Here is a 22,301-nt window from a genome sequence, read left to right as displayed (position 1 = left end):
ATATATATTTTTTTGTATGTTCGGGGATAACTTCGTCGTTTATGAACCGATTTTGATAATTCTTTTTTTGTTGGAAAGGAGATATCCCTGGTGTAGTAACATGGTAAGGAAACTAGGATCTGATGATGGTATCTTAGAGAAATCGAGAGATCCGCATAGCTTTTTACTGGGTGTACGGATTTTGATAATTTTTAATTTAATCGAAAGCCGATGTTTATCATGTGGTCACATTTAAATTTTATCGAGATCTGATTACAACTTTTAAAGTAATCTTTGATAATGCGTATTTAATTAACTAATTTTTCGTCTACCTTGTATTACTTGTCGATCTAATTGAAGTCGGTTTTTTTTTCGTTTACGTGCAAACACAATTATTTATGCGTTATTATCTTTTGATATTAAATTTTATTTAATCTTTTAAAAAAACTATTTCAATTCGCTTCTTGGGAATGGTAGGTAATGTTATATTATTTCCTGAGAGGATTGGGGGTAGTGTCGGCTACGCGCTTGCGATAATTCTAGTGTTGCAAGCGTCAATAAGTTACGGTAATCGCTCACCATCAGTTGAGCCACATAGTCGCCGACCTAGCTGTAGAAGAAAAATCGCATAACAATAATTATTTGTACACTTCCTAAACACATTTTCTATGTCAAGTTCTAAGCCCAAATTTTGTCTAGGAGAGTTCGCTCTTTCAGCGATAAGACCGTCTTTGTGCATCCTTTCTTTTTGTGTCACTATTTCGTGTTCTTATTTAGTCGGACTGCTTTAGACTTTTAGCGAGATATTTTCTATTGTACTTTTCTGCCCTACTTTAAAATGTAGGATTACACTTTTAAATTTTTTTTTTTAATATATATAGACTAGCGCTTGACTGCGATCTCAGCTGATGTTAAGTGAAGGTGCAGCCTAAAATTTAAAGATACCCAAGTTATAGTTAGTTAGAAAAACGGAAGCCGGAAGGGCATTCCAAATATTTTTGTATAAACTAATAGAAATCTAAATCAAAAATAACTCCATTCAAATAGGCTTCAAAGCGCCTTCGAATCGCCATCTTACAAATTAAAAATTTAATTACCGTTAAAATTCGAGCTACCATCGATTCAGAATGTATATTCCGCAGAGAAACTCCACAGTTACTCTTTAAAAAAAACTGCGCTTTAATATATATACAGCGTCACTAAATCCACACATCTTTATCATTTATGTAATCCCGCTCCGAATAATAGATACCACCAAAAATATTTTCATGTAAAATGTTGCCAAGCCGAGATCATATGGCTCGCACTGTCAAAAAGTTATCAGATCTCATGTAGAGCCAAGCTTCTAACTCTACACGCCCTAACTCTACAAGCCCTAACTTCACAAACTCTACACCTTAGTCAAAATATGTGGCTTGGCCGTTTCGCTACCGTCACGTGGGCGTAAGGTGAAAAATTTATTCACTGTTTATTACTTTTCTGTTATACAATAGTTCTATTAAAGAAAAAATAAAGAAGAAGAATAATTGATATACATATAATACAAATAAAAATAAAAAGAGAGAATATATATATATATATATATATATATATATATATATATATATATATAAATGAGACAGGAAATATATCGTCGTCATCTACAACATCGGCAGCCGGTAGTAACGGTGACCTCCGCCAAAACTTAAATACCAAAATTACAAAATGTAAATTTTCGACATAAACTAATAACCGATTTTTATTTTTTATGTATTTTATTATTATTATTAATAACAAGGAGTGCTAGAAAGTAATGTTCCCACTCGTTTGACCCTTGTTATTAAGTAAACGCAGAGTTTTCGGGAACCGGCTCCTGTCAACACGTACGTTAGCGGTATGCCTAACAATATCAGGACATTTTGTTCAAATGTCATGTCAGCGTCCTCTATACATGATCGTATAATACTCAAGTATTTTGTTCTTAGTAGGGTAATACTTACATAAATATTCATGACTAGTTTTGCTCCGCGGTTGCATACGTGTTAATTTGAGGTATTAAATATTCTACCTCGGTAAATCTATCTAGCTTTCCAACGCATTTTTTTTTTGTACTTGAACCAGTAGTTTCTTAAATCAGCGTATTCAAACAAACAAACTTATCTGCTTTTTAATATTAGAATAGCAATAGATTTTCATTGTTATTCATTTAATTAGCTTAGGAAATGGAGGCCATAACTATGATTTTAGAATTAATTTCAGCCTACAGAACCCACCGTCACCTTCATTTATAAGATTCGTTTTCACGATAGGAATGTGGGCTCTGGTAGTCACCAGTTATTATATAATTTGATTAAATTTGTATGGTTTTAAAACAATACATTTAGCCTCCTGAGCCTACTTTGGTTCTGTTCGTTCTTTTGAATGTATATTTAATTCTTATTAGTTCATACAATGAAACACAGGTGGCGTTGTTCGTAGATAGATCGCGCTATCGAAATGTCGTGTCGAAGTCGAATATTATAATCGGTATTTATTAATACGGCTGGGTCTCAGTACACGGCCAACCCACCCGGTGACGCTGTAAAGGACGATAGGGCCAATAGCACTATACAATTCGATGAGAAGGTGCTTATTAACTTCTTTATCAGTCATTAAAGATTAAATACCATTTACTCACATAAACACTGGTCGCTTTGTTTTGCCGCCAGAGGGAGCTAAACGTTCCCAGGGTGAATTAGCGTTGTTGCTATATTATGTAATGTTGAATTCAGTTTTGTACTCGTACACGCTCCCTTCGCCAGTTCGCCTATTTAACAACAACTAATAAGATTTCATTTTTACAATAGAGATCTAGCCTAAATTAGCCTGGAGGCTGGATTTATTATTATGAAAAAAAAAAAAAAATTCATTCTCCTTACCGCAATATAGGTTATTGAGGCTCAAAACATTCTTTTAACTTTGTCTCGTGATCACTTGTTGTTAATAAAAGAAATAAAGGTATATTATTATAGCATTGTTTTTCTTTTGGCAGGAAATCAAAAGGTAATAGTAGTAAGGCGGTATAGTCTATTCGACGAAAATAGTGACTCATCGCTAATCACACGCCTCTTGACCAGTTAAATCTTCGTTAATTGGAGAGACGTGATCAAATTGAGCAGTTGAAGTAAGCCATTCAGACATGACAGAGAAACACTACATATATAATTAAATCAAAAATGTATTTAATCAAGTAAGTAGGAATCAAACCCGCGGCTATTGGCGGTACCCCAGAAGTTCGCTAATAGACTAGCTGTGCCACGCGGCTTCACACGCGTTAATTTGAGAAAGAAGGCAGGTTATAATCTGATCTCTAAACGGGATATTCAACACAAAAGGAATTTTTTAATTTGCACCAATAGTTCCTGAGATTATCGTGTTTAAACCACCAAACAAACAAACTTTACAGCTTTATAATATTAGTATAGATTATAGTACAGTTAATTGCTGTGTGGCTACGGCATTAAAGAATATAGCCACACCCTCTCTTCCCGTGGGTGTCGTAAGAGGGAATGGAATAGAAGGGATAACATAGTTCCACTACCACCTTGGAACTAAAGCAAATGGCGGGATTACCATCCAACTGCTGGCTTTGAAATACACAGGTCGAAGACGGGCAGTAGCGTCTTCGGTGCGACAAAGCCAGCCCTGTGGTCACAAACCCGCCTGCCCAGCGTGGTGACTATGGGCATAACACATGAGTTCACGCCATTTTTGGCGCGAACTTGTGCAGGCCTATGTCCAGCAGTGGACTGCGATAGGCTGAAATGATGATGATGATGATGATGACAGTTAATATCAGTCAGTCAGTCAGTCAGTCAGCTCAGTCTATTGCAGTCCACTGCTGGACATAGGCCTCCACAAGTTCGCGCCAGACATCCCGGTTTTCCGCAATCCTCATCCATCCTACATCGGTAATCTTACGTAGATCGTTGGTCCAACGGGCCGGAGGACGTCCCACACTGCGTTTGCCAAGACGCGGTCTCCACTCCAGGACAGTTAATGTAAGTAATAATATTAAAACTCTCATTATTTTTGGAAGGGGTTAAAATATAAAAAGAGTACTATCTTACCCCATTTTCTCTACAAATAAACACAATGAAGATATGAAAGTTCATGGATTTATGGCGTTTGACGTCATTCAACATTGGGGTAAGGGCTCGTTTGCATCGAATGTGATATTGATATATTAAATAATATATGTTTATTACTTTTGGGGCATATGATGGCGTCAACTATAAATTGTCTTAATATAAAGGACTCTATGTTAAGATGTTATACTTTGTAAAGTCAACGCAATATAGTTGCTTTTTTTATACTAAATTACTGATAATTCTAATTTCTATAACAATAATTCGTACACTTCCTAACCGCTTTTCTATGCCCTGTCCTATACCCAAAGGTTGACTGGAAGAAATCGCTCTAGCGATAAGCAGCCTTTGTACATCTTCCTCTAAATGTACTACCTTTGTTTATATCTTTAAACGGTGTGCAATTAAGATTATTATTATTATTATTAATCAAATGAAAAATGCCCTTTTTTATACATCAAGGTCGGCAAACAAGCGTACGGATCATTTGATGGCAAGCTACTACTGTAGCTTATAGACGCTGGCAACACTAGAAGCATCGCAAGCGCCTTGCCAACCCTATTCCCACCCCCCTCCCCCAGAAGCTCTGGTCTTACCACAGGAACACAACACTGCTTGAAACCAGTATTGTTTTCCTAAAGTAAATCTGCTTTATATACCTATATCATGGATTGTCTATATTAAGTTATAAAGAATATATATATTGATTTCTGAACACCATCTTTAGGGTCAGTGGATACGCGTGTAGTTGCTGGCACAGCGCCATCTATCTTTTCTTTTCCATTCTGGTTTCTTGTGCGTCGTCAATTCACTAATTGTATATCCGATAAATCTACTTTGAAATATTGGCAACAGTACAAAATTAAGAAGTTATTTGACTTTTCTCTAGTAGGCCTCAAACGTATTTTGAAATCGTCATATATCTATCTATCCATACATGCTATTATCATAAAGCTAAAGAGTTTGTTTGTTTGAGCCCGCTATTTTCACATACAATACACAAGTACACATGCCTATACCACGACAAACATTTATATGGACAACGGTACAATACCAATGTCTGTCATGTATGGTGTACCTAATCACTAAAATATGAGAATAAATATAATTCAAGTTACATAGCCTGTTAATTGCCCGTGTGGTAATGGAAGTAAAAATATAGCCACCCCCTCTCTTTCCGTGGGTGTCGTAAGAGGAGACTAAGGGATAGCACAGTTCTACTACCACCTTGGAACTTATAAAGTCGAGCGGATAGCTATCCAACTGCTGGCTGAATACACAGGCCGAAGACGGGCAACAGCGTCTTCGGTGCGTCCAAGCCAGCCCTGCGGTCATCAACCCGCCTGCCCAGTCTGGTGACTATGGGCAACACACATGAGTTCACGCCCTTTTGGCGCGAACTGGTGGAGGCCTATGTCCAGCACTGGACTGTGATAGGCTGAAGTGATGATGAGTGGTGAACCTGTTAATACATAACATTAAATAATATTTACAATAAATACAACTGCGCTCCATCCCTCCGTATATATATTCTAATATTACAAAGATAAAAAGTTCGTTTGTTTAAGCGAGCTAATCTCAGGAACTACTGGCTCGAATTAAAGAATTATTGTTGTGTTGAATAGCCCATTTACCGACGAAGGCTATAGGCTATTTCTTTCCTCAAATTAACGTGTGCTAAATCGCGGAGCAAAGCAAATACTAGAAGTAGAAGATATATATACCTTCTACTTCTATCTACCTATAACTACTTTTTATATGAGAAATCTTTACTGATATAGTTATGTAATATTTTGTTGTGATTGCTTTTAGTACTTACATTTTTTAAACATTTTTGAATATCATATCAAAAATTGACCGCTCCAGCGGGGTTCGAACCCGCGTCTCCGACTGACCGTGTCGGCGCTCTAGCCAATTAAGCTATGGAACGATGTAACCGCTAGATCGAAATTTTTGATATGATAATTTTTTTTTATTCGGTTTAAGCGAACATTATATTTTTTTCTCAAATTAATGGGAGTGAAACCGCGGGATACTCCTAGTATTAAATAAATACGAATTGCCGAACTGTATGAACATACATAAGTTACGTTTTCGTTATTTCCCAAATAAGTTTTAAATAAAAGAAAATTAAAAACAAAATCGATATATATTCACGAATACTAAGGTAGAGTGAAGTTCGAGGGGCTTTCATTAAAATTTAATTATAACAATATATTTAAAATCAACAAAAACGCAACGGAAAAAGCACAAAAACCATTAAAATAAGGCTTTTTGTGCTTTTAAGAACCTAGTTTATTTTAAACATACTCGTCACATAAAAATTCCTTTACTTGAACGTTTCCGTAAATTAATGTAGCTTAGAAAATCCTCTGTCAGCGAAGGGCTCCGGGGCGTTTGCGGGCATTCAGCGTTGGCTTAAACCCATATATCCTTATATAAGCCGGACCTTCTCTTTGGTATTATTTTGTCAAATACTAGGTGTAGTGGCCATGCGAACTATCCGCAGACCCGCAATGGTGCAGTGCGGTGGAATAAACGGCGAACTAAATTAATATTGTTAATTTCTAATAAAACGTACATTGGTAGCTGCTCGTCGGTCCTCGTTGTCTTATACACCTGATAGCGATCGTTACTCATGGTCGGGAATATAGCCGCCAACCCGCAGTGGAGCAGCGTAGTGGATTAAGCCCTGATCCTTCTTCTACATGGGGAAAGGGGCTTATGCCCAGCAGTGGGATATTACAGGCTGAGCGTATACTAGCAAAGGCACCGCGTTTTTAAACACGTATTGTTAACGTGACAATGTCTAATAAATTGATGCACGATTGCACGCCTGCTGCATGCACGAAAAATGTTGACGCATTGTTGCGTTACGTCCAGTGTCCCGATACGGCTTACGCCGCATCTATCTCTCTTCCACTATTTGGTTAGATTGGCCTATACGTCCGAGGAGATGTTTTGTTATGACGTTGTCACGTTAAACTATCGTCCGTAAACTAACTGTACAGACGACATTTTTTTTTTTTCTAAATATTACTGGAATGCCAAACAAGCGTACAGTCTACCTGGTAGTAAGCAGTTACCTTAGCGAGTTACACGCTTGCGGTAAGCCTTAATGCGGTGCGCGCTTAAATATATAATACCTGAGGGAGACATTATTTATTGTAATCTTATGTAAGGAGAGGTACATGCTAAGTCAGGCTGCTCCGAATTTTCAGTAATGTAATTCCTGCTGTGCCTTCCTTATTTACTATAATTGTGTTTGCTCGTAAACGAAAAAAAACCGACTTCAATTACATCGACGAGTAACTACGCGTTATCAAAGATTACTTAAAAAATAGTTATCAGATCTCGATAAAATTTATATGTGACCAGATGATAAACATCAGCTTTCGATTAAATTAAAAATTATCAAAATCGGTACACCCAGTAAAAAGTTATTGCGGATTTTCAAGAGTTTCCCTCGATTTCTCTGGGATCCCATCATCAGATCCTGGTTTCCTTATCATGGTACCAAACTAGGGATATCTCCTTTCCAACAACAAAAGAATTATCTAAATCGGTTGATAAGTTAGGAGTTATCCCCGAACATACATAATATATATATATATATATATATATATATATATATATATATATATATATATATATATATATACGGTCGAATTGAGTAACCTCCTTCTTTTTTTGAAGTCGGTTAAAAACACAGTTCATTTATTATTTTTAAAAAGTTTCTTCCGATTTTTCTCTGCAGAATCTACATTCGAATTCCGAAATCCGATTTTTAAAAATAATAATCTTTTTAAAATATTAATTTAAAAATGACGTTTGGAAAGTGCTTTTGAAGCCTATTTGGATAGAGTTATTTTTGATTATTTGGTTATGGATTTATTTAATTGACAGTTATGTGAAAAAAATCGAAGGGTGACAACATTTCTATATTAATGTTTCAAACATACAAAGCTTTATTGTAACTGTTTAGTAATACTTGAACGAAGAACTACATTTATTACATATCCGTACTGTATACAAACTTTTCATAATACTGGTGACGTAACAACCGCTCTGGTGTAGTTATGCGATCGGGATGGATATTTGTATTTGTAAAAATTTGTATTTTTCCGGTTTGGATGTATGTCATTATGAGTCTCCTTATTGGATCTCGTAATACTCTCCTATCTCGGATCCTAGTTGTTATATATCCTATGGAATATATCCATCAACCCGAAGTGAAGCAGCGTGGTAGATTAAGCTCCACTCCTTCTTATATGGGGAAAGAGGCCTATGCCCAGCAATAGGATGTTGTAGGATGAATCTTAGTGACGTGGCTAGTGCATTCGAGTGAACGTTTTTGGACGTTTTTTTTTTAATATTAAAATGTTATTTGAAATAAGTATATTTAAGGTCAAGTCTCATCCACTGTAAGTTTAAAAGAATGTATTTGAAATTGAATGCATAAATAAAAAGCATTTTACTATCGATCAACTGCGCCTTGAAATTTTTACACACAAAAAAAATCAATGCAATTTCTGCTATCCAAAAATTTAGACGCCGAAAAACAGGACTTGATATACTCATTGTTCCATATTAAAGTGTATGTGAGACCAGTGTGTCCGTAATTCATCTCCACCTTGGCTTTAACCACGATAACTAGTTATAGATGTGATAAGGGTATCAAAAGAAATCCATACTTATAATACAATAGTAACTTGTTTCACTAGCCCGATTATACAGTTTGCAGTGAAGCTTTTTTCAGTTTCAGGAGTTGAGGTGTCGAGTTTATGTATGTACATGTATGTGTGTAAGTATGTATGTAGTGCAGTCGATGATGCTTGATACCATATACCTACACCTGATAGCGATCGTTACTCATAGTATGCCGTCTAGGTTTAATATGTTTTTATGTAGTAAGTAGGTACATAAGTATGTATGTAAGTGTGTGTGTAGTGCAGTCGGTCATGCTTGATATCTTATAGAAGGGAATATATCCTTCTGATCCTTCTTCTTTATGGAGAAAGAGGCCTATGCCCAGCAGTACTATGTTACAGGCTGAATCCTCAAGTGTATACATATATAATATGTAATATTGGTTTATTAAAATGTATAACTTTGTCAGAAAGAAAAGCTATATCAGCCAGCTGTTAACTAAAACTAGGCACTAAATTTAACCTTAGGAACAGACGACCGTCTAACAAATGATCTAATAAGCTGCCCGGACAAACTTCATTCTGTCAAAAGTTTATATTAAATTTTTTTATTTTTTTTTAGTTTTAAAACCTTTCGTGTGCCTTATGGAACATACAAAAAAATAAATTAGCAGAATTAGTCGAGCCATTTTCGAGTTATGCGCTTAGTAACATTCATTTTTATTTATATGGATTGAGAATAACAAGTTCTAAAAATAAACTTTCCCTTTGATACATATTTAAACTGTAAACTTTTAAGTACGTTAGATTTATAATTGATTTACATAATGTAACAAATTTCAGCGTTATCACAATGGAATAGAGTGCAATTTAAGCTTCTACTTCAAAGGTAAATTGGCAGTGCTTAAATAAACTGAACCATATGTGTTTGGAATTTCAGTTGAAATTCGATTGTATTTGTCGAAGGACACGCTGACCCACTGATATTTGAATGACCTAAAGGATTAGGTTGGATGTATAGTGAAATATTTTGTGTAGCGCAGCGCAGAACAAATATGGGACAGGATTGGAGTTTTGATAGCTTGCGGTTCCAGTCGCGTTGATGGTTGGGTTACAGTTTCTTTCTTATGATATCTTGTTCTGTTGTTTTCATTTGTTATTGTATCATGATATTTTAGTCTTTTTTTTTATAACACACACACACACACACACACTTCAGCCTATCGCAGTCCACGGCTGGTCATGGGCCTCCACAAGTTTGCGCCAGTTTGCTTAGCATCCGCAGGGCTGGCTTTGTCGCACCGAAGACGCTGCTGCCCGTCTTCGGCCTGTGTATTTCAAAGCCAGCAGTTGGACGGTTATCTCACCATCGGCCGGCTTTATAAGTTCCAAGGTTATAGTGGAACTGTGTTATCCCTTAGTCGCCTCTTACGACACCCACGGGAAGAAAGTGGGTGGCTATATTCTTTACTCTTAAAATTTAAAACAGTCAACGATTAAAAGTTATAAATAACAGAGTCCTACAGCCGATATCAGCAACTATACTTATATGATATGATATCTTTGATATCGCTTGTCAAAGTAAAAAGTTTAATTTTTAATTAAAATTAAAACGACAAAGCAGATACTTTTACAGTCGTAATTGCACGTATGTTACCTTTTAAAAATAATTAAACAAATAAAGGGAAGAATATGATTCACACCTCAACAAGTCAAGTTATAATGTTTGTGTCTTAACGTCATTATAATACAGTCAATTTGTACTCTAAAGGGCCGCTAGTGGGAAAGTTTTGAGGTGGTTCTGATTTCTTTTATTGTATAGGTACGTAGTTTGGGGTGCTAAATCCGATTTATTTTTGCGATTTTTTTCAATTTTGCGGCACAAATTTTGTTCGCAAACCTCAGATTCGGATTCAGTACCCCCAACATACATATAGGATGAAAGAAATCAGAACTACGCTAAAACTTTCCTAGTAATAACACAATTTAATAACTATTTGTCGAAATATTGTTTCCTACAAGTACACTACCATACGCTCAACCTTATTACTGCATGAAACCGCTGTGCAAAAACATACCCGATTCAAACATTAATAATTGACACGCTCACCTGCATGGTAGGTTCCATTATAAAGCTTCCAATTTATACGGAATTATTTATCGAGGGGATGCGAGAAAACTTTTTGAATGACGTTAACAGGAAACCGTAATGTATTTGGTTTAAATTATACGCCTAGTAATACTCAAGTACGGTGTATCAACTGCCTGACCATCTTATTGAGATACAGCATCCTGCATAAAATTTAGAGGAGTCTGAGGAAATACTTTAATCTTACAGAAGATCACAGCCACATTATACTGCTCTCAGTAGTGTTGTGTTTCTGTGGTGACCAGACTCCTGGGGAGGGTCAGGAGTAGGATCACTTACCACGCTTCTGGTGTTGCAGGCGTCTATAAGCTACGGTAATCTCTTACCATCAGGTAAGCCGTACGCTTATTTGCCGACCTAGTAGACGTATAAAAAAAATAAAGATTCGCGGAACAGTATCGGTACTAACAGGCGAAACAGCATTGAATATTCATGATCCTACGTTGAATGAAAATGAATATTTTTATGGCTTTTGATTCAAAGGACTCTGTGGCTCGTATCTATGGTAATACAAAAAGAGTTGCCTGTTCTACGCTGTCTGATCTGAAAAATAGTTTTGTTTTTCTGATGGTAATACTTTTAGCTTATAGCTTATTTGGCTATTTAATTAAATATTTTGTATCGGTATCTATATTAGTATTTATTTTGTACTACGCGATCCAAGATACCTAAGTTGACTGTCAATTTCTAGATCTAGCCTTCTAGATAGTTCTTAAATAACAAACTAAATGTAAGGGTAAAAATATAATATACACAAATAAATTAATTACGATTTCCACGCACATTCTTTATTGAGTGACCTTATCCCTACTAATAATATAAATGTGAATGTAAGATACTTTTTATTTAAAAAAATTCAATGCGAGCAAAGCCGCGGGTAAAATCTAGTAGGCTATAAAACATCCTGCTACCACTTAGAGAGAAGTAAACCGAAACTTCAAATAAATAGCTCTTAATGAATAAGAACGACACCGTGATATTGAAAAATTAAAATGTTCTATTAAATGAATCTAATTTTATTCAATAAAAACAATAAAACCTCAAAATTAAATCATCATCATCATCACTTCAGCCTATCACAGTCCACTGCTGGGCATAGGCCTATTGCGAGGACGCTACTGCCCGTCTTCGGCCTGTGTATTTCAAAGACAGCCGTTGGATGGTTGGTGTTGGTTGGTGGTGGCTATATTCTTTAGTACCGTAGCCACACAGTACCCGTAGCCACACAGTACGGGTGTATGTTTGCAGGCAAACGAAGAAAAACCGACTTCAATTACATCGACAAGTAATACAACGTAGGTAGACAAAAAAAAATGTCAAGTAAATACGCATTATCAAAGATTACTCCAAAAGTTGTAATCAGATCTCGATGAAATTAAACGTGACCACATGATAAACATCAGCTTTCGATTAAATTAAAAATCATCAAAATCGGTACACCCAGTAAAAAGTTATGCGGATTTTTGATTCTCGATTTCTATGGAATCCCATCGTCAGGTCCCTTTTTTCCTTATCATGCTACCAAACTAGGGATATCTCCTTTCCAACAAAAAAAGAATTATTAAAATCGGTTCATAAAGAACGGAGTTATCCCCGAACATACATTAAATATATATATATATATATATATATATATATATATATATATTTTTTTTTTTTTTTAATATAATTTTTTTGAAGTCAGTTAAAAATAGTTGTGATGTTATTTGGTTAATACCCCGTGGAGATCAAATTATGAGCGTCTTGCGTCACTGGGACTAATTGAGGTTCATGTTACTGAAATACTCGTTAGTTTATTTTTAGGGTACCGTACTTAAGGGCGCCGGAGGGACAGTGTTACTTAAACAGCTTCCATCTTAGTACTAAAATAGGCAGAAACGTGAAATTTCAGGTTTGAAATGAGAAAACTTTTTCTAACTACGTGTAGAGGCAGACTCTTGACAATCCGACATATTCATAATTATTAACACAGCCTTTTCTAAAAATTTATTTATTAACCAGAAAAAATAAACGCCGACCGAGACTTGAGCGGGAATCGAACCCATAAACCTGCGATGTGTAGGCGCCGACACGGCACAAGAACTATTATAGCAGAGCGGTTATTATTATTATACAGTAGTTACTTATATTTAACTAATTTCTAACTGCCTATAATTTAATTTCGTAAAGCTTAAATTTTCTCACTTTGACACCACACTTCCGGCGCCCTTCAATTATAACGATAGCCTTATCCCAAATCGTACAAGTCGGTGACGTCAAGGGCGTAAATAAAAAAGCAATAACGACCTACAACCCCAGTACGCGCCACTGAGACGGCGCTCTGCTACTCGTTCGAATTTCCTTATCACGGTGACCATCATTTAAATATATATAAGATTTATTTTAATTGTATATAAATAAAATTATTAATCGCTGAAATGTACGCGCATAACTTCCGCACAACTGGATCGAATTAGATTTTTTTTTTTTGTATTCGTTACCGGCTAGCGCCAGAAACAACCACTCTGGTGTAGTGCCGCGACATCTAAACCAACGTCGGTTTACGGGCGCATTTGTACAAATATATCTTTCGGGTCTCCCCACCGGAGAGCACGTTAAGCCATCGGTCCCGGTTTTTATCATAAATACCGGACAGTGATCTTCATTCATATTAGGGAACATATCCACCAACCCGAAGTATAGCAGCGTGGTCGATTAAGCTCCTTATCTTACATGTAGAAAGAGGCCTATGCCAGCAGAGGGATGTCACAGACTGAATGTGACCGTTTGGCGGAAATATTCCTTATTATGAGTAAAGATTGACTAGCCCGTTGGCGTAGTTTGTAGTGACCCTACTTTCTGCTCCGAGGGCTGTGGATTCGATTCCAATTAGCTATATACCAGTCGGCTGTTACCATAATACAAGCATTAAATTGCTTACTTTAGGAACAGACGACCGTGTGTGTATTGTGTAGATATTTATTTATTATTTATTATAGATTGCTATCAAGTGTTTTTGATAACAACCGGGACTGAACTTTACATGCTTTTCAAGACTAGGTGAGGAGGCCAACAAATACCTGAAGAACTTAGACCGCAACGAAACATATTTACAAATACAAATCGGGGTGGATCTGAGTGGATATCAAACCGCTACCAGAGCGGGTGTAGAGTTTTCATAGACAACAAGTAACTAAGCTACCGAGGAATAAAGTAAAAACGTAAATAAGGAGGAGGTTGTTTTTTTCGTTTGCGAGTCCAATTATTTGTTTCTAAATAGTCGCAATAGTTAAATAACTCATGGTCACTGTACTTCCTCGAGACAAGTCGAAAACATCGCCCACATAAACTTTGAATGGGATTCCGGTTAAAAGGGGTCGGGGTACACTTTCGATTGTTCCTATTCTATATCTTTTTTTTATTACCTGGATGTAGCTATGGTGTTGCTGTTTGTGAAGTTTTCGTGATCCACATAATTTTTTATTACCAGAAGTTTGACCAGCATTTTGTCAATGGAAATATATTCATAGTATTATTAGTATAGTATATTATTAGTATTATATATTGATTTCATTATGTGTAATAAACTTGCGTTATCGATTACGCACTATTACCGACACATTTTTCCTATACTACTTTCATTAAAGGTTGCCTGGAAGAGATCGCGATAGCGATAAGACCGCCTTTGCATGCTTATTTGTTTTTGTATCTTATTGTTCTTAATTGTATCTCTTTTTTTGTGTGCAATAAAGTTTTTAATAAATAAATAAATTTATTTATTTTAATAAGAAGTTGGATTTATTCCATATAATATTGTTTGATTTATTTTTAAAAAACGAAAAAAGAACAGAGAAAATACTATGGAGTTTCTCCCTTCTTCTTGCCAATTTGTCTCTACCAATGAACATTATATTTCAATTTGATGGTAGATACACATTTACTATTAATTATAATTTGTAAAATTAGGATTACTTTGATATAAAAACAATACTATTTTAATGCAGCGCTTACTATTTTTCTTCGAAGCGCTTAGTTTGTGCTTATTTACAAATCATGGCGATGTTTGTTAATTCGATATATTACGTATTAAGGTGAAGCAAAAACGTTGTACCCCTTTTTACGAAAATTGCGCTGACGGAGGAGTATGAAATTTCGCACACTAATAGTTTACATAGAGAAGGAGTGCAGAGTGCTAATATTTTTTAAAGTTATGCATAAAAATACATTAAATCAATAAAAAAAAAAACATTATACACACTACGATGTATCGACATACACACGCATTTATACTCTTTTATTTATATGATTATAGAAGTATAGTCTTTGACAACAGAATCTTAATAATGTTCAAACTTATAATTTAAATTAATTTTGATTTTGACGCGTTAGTTCAGTGGTCACGGCACTGGTTGTCGCACTGGCGGTCGATCGCCGCTCACCACGGCCATTTGTATTGGCCATGTTTGTCGTGTTCTGGGCGTTTGTGCTTGTGTATTGTGTGTGTTTCCGGACCCCCGACACAGGAGAAAATCCTACTGGGGGCCGTTAAGTATGAAGCGTTTATTTATTTATTTATTTATTTATTTATTTATTTATTTATTTATTTATTTATTTATTTATCATGGTCGAGTTTCGACCACTTGGCGACCATTAGTTTATATTTAATTACTTAAGTTAAAAGCAAAATAAGTTATTAAAATTTGTATCTGTATAATTAACATGATAAAATCGTAAACACGTATTTATTAGATGTTACATAAATACATTTCGTTTTTACTTGAAATGGAAATTACGTGTAAATTTATTATTTTATGTAAACAAAGTCTTGTACACCTACCTTATATTTATTCGATTTCTTTCACAATCCCTTTTTAATGTCTCGGAAGAGAATACTCGAAATTCCTTTCTAGGGATAAGAATGCCATTTACGCTAATATATTTCAACTTTTTCCGGATATATTTGTGTATGTATGTATGTATGTATATGTATGTATGTATGTATATGTATGTAAATACTATTTGAATATACGTAATGTGTTTCTATTAAGTATGTTGTTTTTATTTCTTTATATTATGTAGTTTATATTTGTAAGTTTTATTTACAAACTATACAGATAATTACGCTGCTGCACCTAATACCTTTTCAATACATATTTTCCTATTTCTAAAGGTTGTCTGGAAGAGATCGTTACTAAGTGTAAAACACTGGTGGGTTTCTAAATTAAATAGCCAAGGCGATTACCACAATCTGTCTATATTTTTGAACAGCGTAACGTTGTTAACAAGTCGAATAATAATGAATGCTTAAAATGATTATCTACCCTTTTTATACAATTTTATCGATGTGTCAAATCAAAGCTAATTATTGATTAACTTACATTTATAATGTTAAACGAATATAATTATAAATAAGAATAATAATTATTGATTTAAGAAATTAATACAATATGTAATTACTAAGCTATATCATAACAATTAATATTAACTACGTCATAATCGTTGAGCGACTATTGAATACTTGATAACACTCGGCCATCCTGTGTAGGCCGTGTCCCACGGTCCTTGTTTTGCTGTTCTCCAGTGCTGATCCCCAAATTCTGGAACGAAAATATTGTACGGCAGTAATATGTCGTTTGTAATAACCACAGTTTTAAACGTATCTATTTTTGAATGTATTATCTAATAAATTATTGCGTCACACAGCTAGTAGTCGGTTTATATATGTTAAGATAACATATTTTCCTTAATTAGACTTGATTATATAACCGTCTCTGTTTATTTAATCTTGATCACACAGTACTTTTTGAATTGATCACAATGCTGTCGCTATACGAGTATATGTAGACTTGATCACATAGCCGTCTCTGTTTATTTAATCTTAATCACACATTAGTATATACTTATATTGACTTGATCACAAAGCTGTCAGTATATATAATATACATATAGACTTGATCACATAGCCGTCTCAGTTTATTTAATCTTGATCACACAGTACTATAAACTTATATTGACTTGATCACAAAGCTGTCAGTATATATAACATACATATAGACTTGATCACATAGCCGTCTCAGTTTATTTAATCTTGATCACACAGTAGTATACCTTATATTGACTTGATCACAAAGCTGTCAGTATATATAACATACATATAGACTTGATCACATAGCCGTCTCAGTTTATTTAGACTTGATCACACAGCAGTCTTTACTAAATCGTATATGGACTCGTCAAATAGCAATCATCATAAGGTAATTGTTTTGAAAAAGAAGTCTCATCATTTGTAAATATGTATATTGAGTGGTAAATAATATATGAAAACAATTATATACTGTACATACTCTTGCAACTTAATCAACTAATAAACCGTAACGCTAAACACATGTATATTTTTTTTTTACTGTAATTATAGTACAACTAATGAAGAGTCACACACTTGTAACAACCGGTAACTAATCTAATATAGTAGAAAGAAAATTATATTATTCTAAATCTTAATTAACTTTCAAGAAGATCAATCAAATCGTCTCTATCTACTTCTCGGTCACTGCCTGAACTATCATCTTCGGACATGGTTGGTTTGTATGGTCTTAAGGTATCTCCACGAACAACAGCACTGAATTTTTTGTAACCTTTCATGCCCTTAATACTCGAAATCGTGTATCGGTCTAATGAGCTCTCCGCTTTATATACTTTATAGGGGCCTGTGTAAAGCCCGTTTAACTTTTTAGTAACGCCAGTAGCTACATCCCTAGTTACACCACCTTTCCAGAGAACTAATTGGCCTACGGTATACTTGAGACACTTCTTATGATTTTTATCGAATTGTCTTTTCATAGTAGTCATGTTTCTGTCGATACGAAGCTTAGCAGTTTCTCTATTAGCCTGAAGTTCATTTTGTTGGGTTTCAGAGTTTGTGGGTGCATTTGAAGGAAAGGATGGATATCTAGAGTTTTTGTGACCAAACATAAGATTGAATGGCGAAAAATTAGTTGTCGCATTTGGTGTATTATTTATTCCCCAGACAATATCATTTAACTTATTGTCCCATGTGCATTCGCTTTCTGACATAGTATTGAGACCATTAAGCAATGTGCGATTAACTCGTTCAACTTGTCCATTTGAGCGAGGACTGGCAATCGCATTTAAAACGTGTTTAAATTGATTTTCTTCGGAGAATTGCTTAAAATATCTACTCGTAAAAGCTTTGCCCCTATCTGTAATTATTCGAACTGGATAACCAAACTGCATAATGATATCTTTTAATAACCTAATCGTCTCTACTGAACTACAATTTTTGGCAGGTCGGGCGAATACAAATTTAGTAAAAGCGTCGATAACTACTAGAATATAAGTGTTACCCTTACGAGTTTTAGCAAAAGGACCTAAGTGATCCGCATGCAACGTATGCATAGGTATGGCTGGCTTGTTAATTGGGTGTAATTCACCCTCTAATCTACCGTAGTTACCCTTATTAAACGCGCATTGTAAACAAGAGTTTACATATTTTCTTATAAATCTTGTCATACCTTCAAACCAAAACTGAGCTTTAATGGCACTTTCACATTTTTCGAAACCGGGATGACCTATTTGATCGTGAAGTTTTTGTAGCAGACCGTATTTGGCTAGTTTAGGGATCACAAATCGCTCACCTGCAACAGTTTTTCTATATAGTATATCGTCTTTAACAATGTAATTTGCAGATAACTTTGTATCAGAATTATCATGAAGTCTAGAAATAATGCTTTTGATATTATCATCTTGCAATTGTAAAGTCATCAACCAGTCGGAGTTATCAATCATACATATCGTATAAGTCACGGGATTTCTACTCAGCGCATCCACGTGCCTCATGCGCTCGCCTGGCCTATATTCAATTTCAAGATCAAATTCTTGTATCGTAAGCCACCAACGAGCTATTCGTGGAATCAAATCACGTTTTACAAGAGTCGTTCTCAAAGCTGAGCAATCTGTTACAACTTTAACTTTAATACCTGTTAAATAAATTCGAAACCGTTTAAGAGATTCAACAACAGCGAGTGTTTCGAGTTCATAGCTATGATAGAGTTTCTCTTCGTTACTTGTTACCCTACTAAAATAAGCTATTGGTTTTAAACTATTATCAGTTTGATACTGCATTAAAATCCCGCCTAAACCTACTTTGCTAGCGTCGGTATGTAATTCTGTCTTTGCATCAGAGTTATAAATAGCTAGAACTGGCTTTTCAATCAACCGTTGCTTAAGAGTTTGAAATGCATTTTCTTGGTCTGGACCCCAATACCATTTAACATCCTTTTTCGTGAGTAAAGTAAGAGGGCGAGCAATTTGGGCAAAATTTTGAACGAATTTCCTAAAATATGACGTTAAACCCACAAACTGTCTAATCTCATGTACGTTACGTGGCCTGTTATAATCTGCTACACATTTTATTTTAGCTTGCCCTGGCTGTATAGTTCCGGCTGAGATTTCGTGACCTAAGTACGTTGCTGTACGCTTTAGAAAAGAACATTTACCAAGATTTAATTTTAAATTTGCCTGTGTTAATAATTGAAGAACCTTTTCTAATAGTACTAAGCCTTCCTGTACAGTACTTGTTGGCAACATCACGTCATCAAGATAAAGAGCTATATTTTGATCCACTCTGCCTAGTGTCATTTGTATTAATCGAGAGAATACAGCTGGGGCATTGGCTAAACCGAAGGGCATCTTCAAAAATTCATACTGACCCGATGAAGTGACAAATGCAGTCTTCGGTATAGACTCTTCGTGTAGGCTGATTTGGTAATACCCTTGAGCAAGGTCAAGGGTTGTGAAAAACAATTTACCCGACAGCTTATTGACCTGATCTTCGATATGTGGTAAGGGATATCGATCTTTAATAGTATTAGCATTTAACGCTCTATAGTCAACACAAAGTCTATAATCCCCACCCTTCTTCTTAACCAGGACTACGGGGCTAGCATAATCTGAGATTGACTCCCTTATGATACCTGCCTCTAATAAATCCTTGATTTTTCCGTTAACAATTTCGTTTTCTTTATGCGATAATCTATAGGGCTTACGACAAACAGGTTGGTTACTAATTGTATGGATGTGCATCTTAATAAGATCGGTGCAACCTAAATCTTTTGTACTTCTAGCAAATGAGTGACTATACCTATTTAAAAGTGATAATAATTGTTTATTTTCCAAATCACTAAGCTGACCTTTCTTAATGTCAGATAAGTTAATTCGCATGTCGGTAGTTTCTGAACTTTCTATAGCCAGTATTCTAGACCCCTCATCGCAAATTGGTATCGTTACCAACTCCGCTCTAGCTATCAGTCTATGAGCCTCCCATACTATATCTGTATTTCCTAAATTGACAACTTTCAAATGAGAACTAAATTGTTTAATAACAGCTGATGATATCATATAAGAAACATTTCCTAACTGCATCCATACTGTATTTGTTAAAAATGTGTGCTCTTTTCCAATATTCTTAAAGCAGTCAACGTAAACTTCTACATATAATTGATTATGTTTTGGTATTACAACTTTATCTTTCAAATAAACTGGAAACTTCACAACAAAATCAGATGCCTGTAGATTAATGTTCGTAAACAGATCCTGCACAAAGTTACTTTGAACGAAACATATAGATGAATCAGAAGTGACTAAACTAACGTTTTTACTATTAATCATTGTTTGTCCAATTAATAAATCAATATCCGATGTTATATAATTAGTTAATTCAACAATTCCATTCAATTGGACATTATCTATTAAAATACTTAAGTAACACGAACCGAGTGAGTTTACACAGGCTCCTCCGAAACCTTTCATAACAGTGGTACTTGGATTAATTTTAATTTGTAAGTTCTTAGCTTGTGACATACAAAGCAAATTAATTTTACTGCCAGTGTCTATGAATGCTCTTAACTGTCGTCCATTTACTATCACTATTCGTTTGTAAATATCAGCATAAATATCGTAAGTAATATGTAACACCTGACTAACCTGATTTAATTGCGGTCGCGATGTCCCAGCACCAAACCAACAGGCTGCAGTAGTATGTCCGTTACGGCGACATTTTTCGCAATGCTGTTGTTGTCTACAGTCTCGTGCTTCGTGACCCGGCCGCCGACACATGTAGCATATCTTCGGCTGGAGCTGATGGCTTGATGTTGAACCTAGCGCACCATTATTGGTTCCTCTTTTCCACGTTGATTTCCGCACAGTTTGTGTTTCCATTCGTTTGAAATTTTCTAATGATGATAAATAGCCATAATATAATTGTTCAGGAGTATTACAAGTATATGCTTTAGCGTTGGCTCTCAGTTCATAAGGTAGTCCACGAATTATACACGAGATAGCATCTTCGCCGGTGATGTTACATCTCTTAACTAAAGACAATTTCTCATGATAATACTTCGTCATAGTCTCTTTGTCTTCTTTTGTCCTCGCCAACATCCGTTCTAATTTGTCCACGTAATCAGTCGATCGTGGAAAGGCAGTCTGCAGCATCTCCTTCCATTCATCCCATGTCAGGTCATAATTATCGAGATCGTCGTACCATTCTCGGGCGGAGCCACGTAGTCGTAATTGCATAATAAATGTTCGATCGGTGTGATCCCAGCCATAAACGTCGCCCAATTGATCTATTTTGTGCAGCCAACCTATAATATTGCTATTAGTGTCCTCCGGTCGAAATTTAGGGATCACTTCCGCATCACTGGGAGCAACGTGTCGTTTTTTGTACAGTTTCTTTTTACAATCACCGTCAGAGAAAAAAAAATCACTGTTTTCATCTTCCGAGCTGCTTGATTCATTATTTTTTCGTTTGCGTTGGCCCAAACCATCTAAGTAAGGTCCAGACATTTTTGAGCACAATCCCACTTCTGAGATGTAAAACACTGGTGGGTTTCTAAATTAAATAGCCAAGGCGATTACCACAATCTGTCTATATTTTTGAACAGCGTAACGTTGTTAACAAGTCGAATAATAATGAATGCTTAAAATGATTATCTACCCTTTTTATACAATTTTATCGATGTGTCAAATCAAAGCTAATTATTGATTAACTTACATTTATAATGTTAAACGAATATAATTATAAATAAGAATAATAATTATTGATTTAAGAAATTAATACAATATGTAATTACTAAGCTATATCATAACAATTAATATTAACTACGTCATAATCGTTGAGCGACTATTGAATACTTGATAACATAAGCGATAAGACCGCCTTTGTACATTACTATCTCTATGTGTAAATAAGTTTTTTTTTTTTTGTAAATCCTTTCTGAATGGTGTGCACACCATAAAGCATATTCTATCTATCTATCTATCTATATATAAATTGTATTAACGCGTGGGTGTAACGGTTACTGTAAATGGTTGAAATATTAGTTTTTTCAACTTGATTTTCATACGTGATGAATATTCCTT

The 22,301-nt window shown here is 35.2% G+C and overlaps 1 protein-coding gene and 1 long non-coding RNA gene across 2 annotated transcripts in view; both read right to left on the bottom strand.

Annotated features, from left to right (window-relative positions):
- Nucleotides 1-22,301, bottom strand: part of LOC123667830 (diacylglycerol kinase 1) — a 202,200-nt gene that overhangs the window by 45,608 nt on the left and 134,291 nt on the right. The window lies entirely within an intron of this gene.
- LOC123667831 lies at nt 16,097-20,907 on the bottom strand. The gene is made up of 2 exons (XR_006745481.1): nt 20,865-20,907; nt 16,097-16,459 (listed from the first exon to the last, which is right to left on the bottom strand). It is a non-coding gene; the product is annotated as an uncharacterized LOC123667831 (long non-coding RNA).

Source organism: Melitaea cinxia, chromosome 29, assembly GCF_905220565.1.
Source record: "Melitaea cinxia chromosome 29, ilMelCinx1.1, whole genome shotgun sequence".
In the NCBI taxonomy this organism is placed as follows: Eukaryota; Metazoa; Arthropoda; class Insecta; order Lepidoptera; family Nymphalidae; genus Melitaea; species Melitaea cinxia.
The sequence above is the reverse complement of the archived record's forward strand: the minus strand, read 5'-3'. Positions and strand labels throughout refer to the sequence as shown.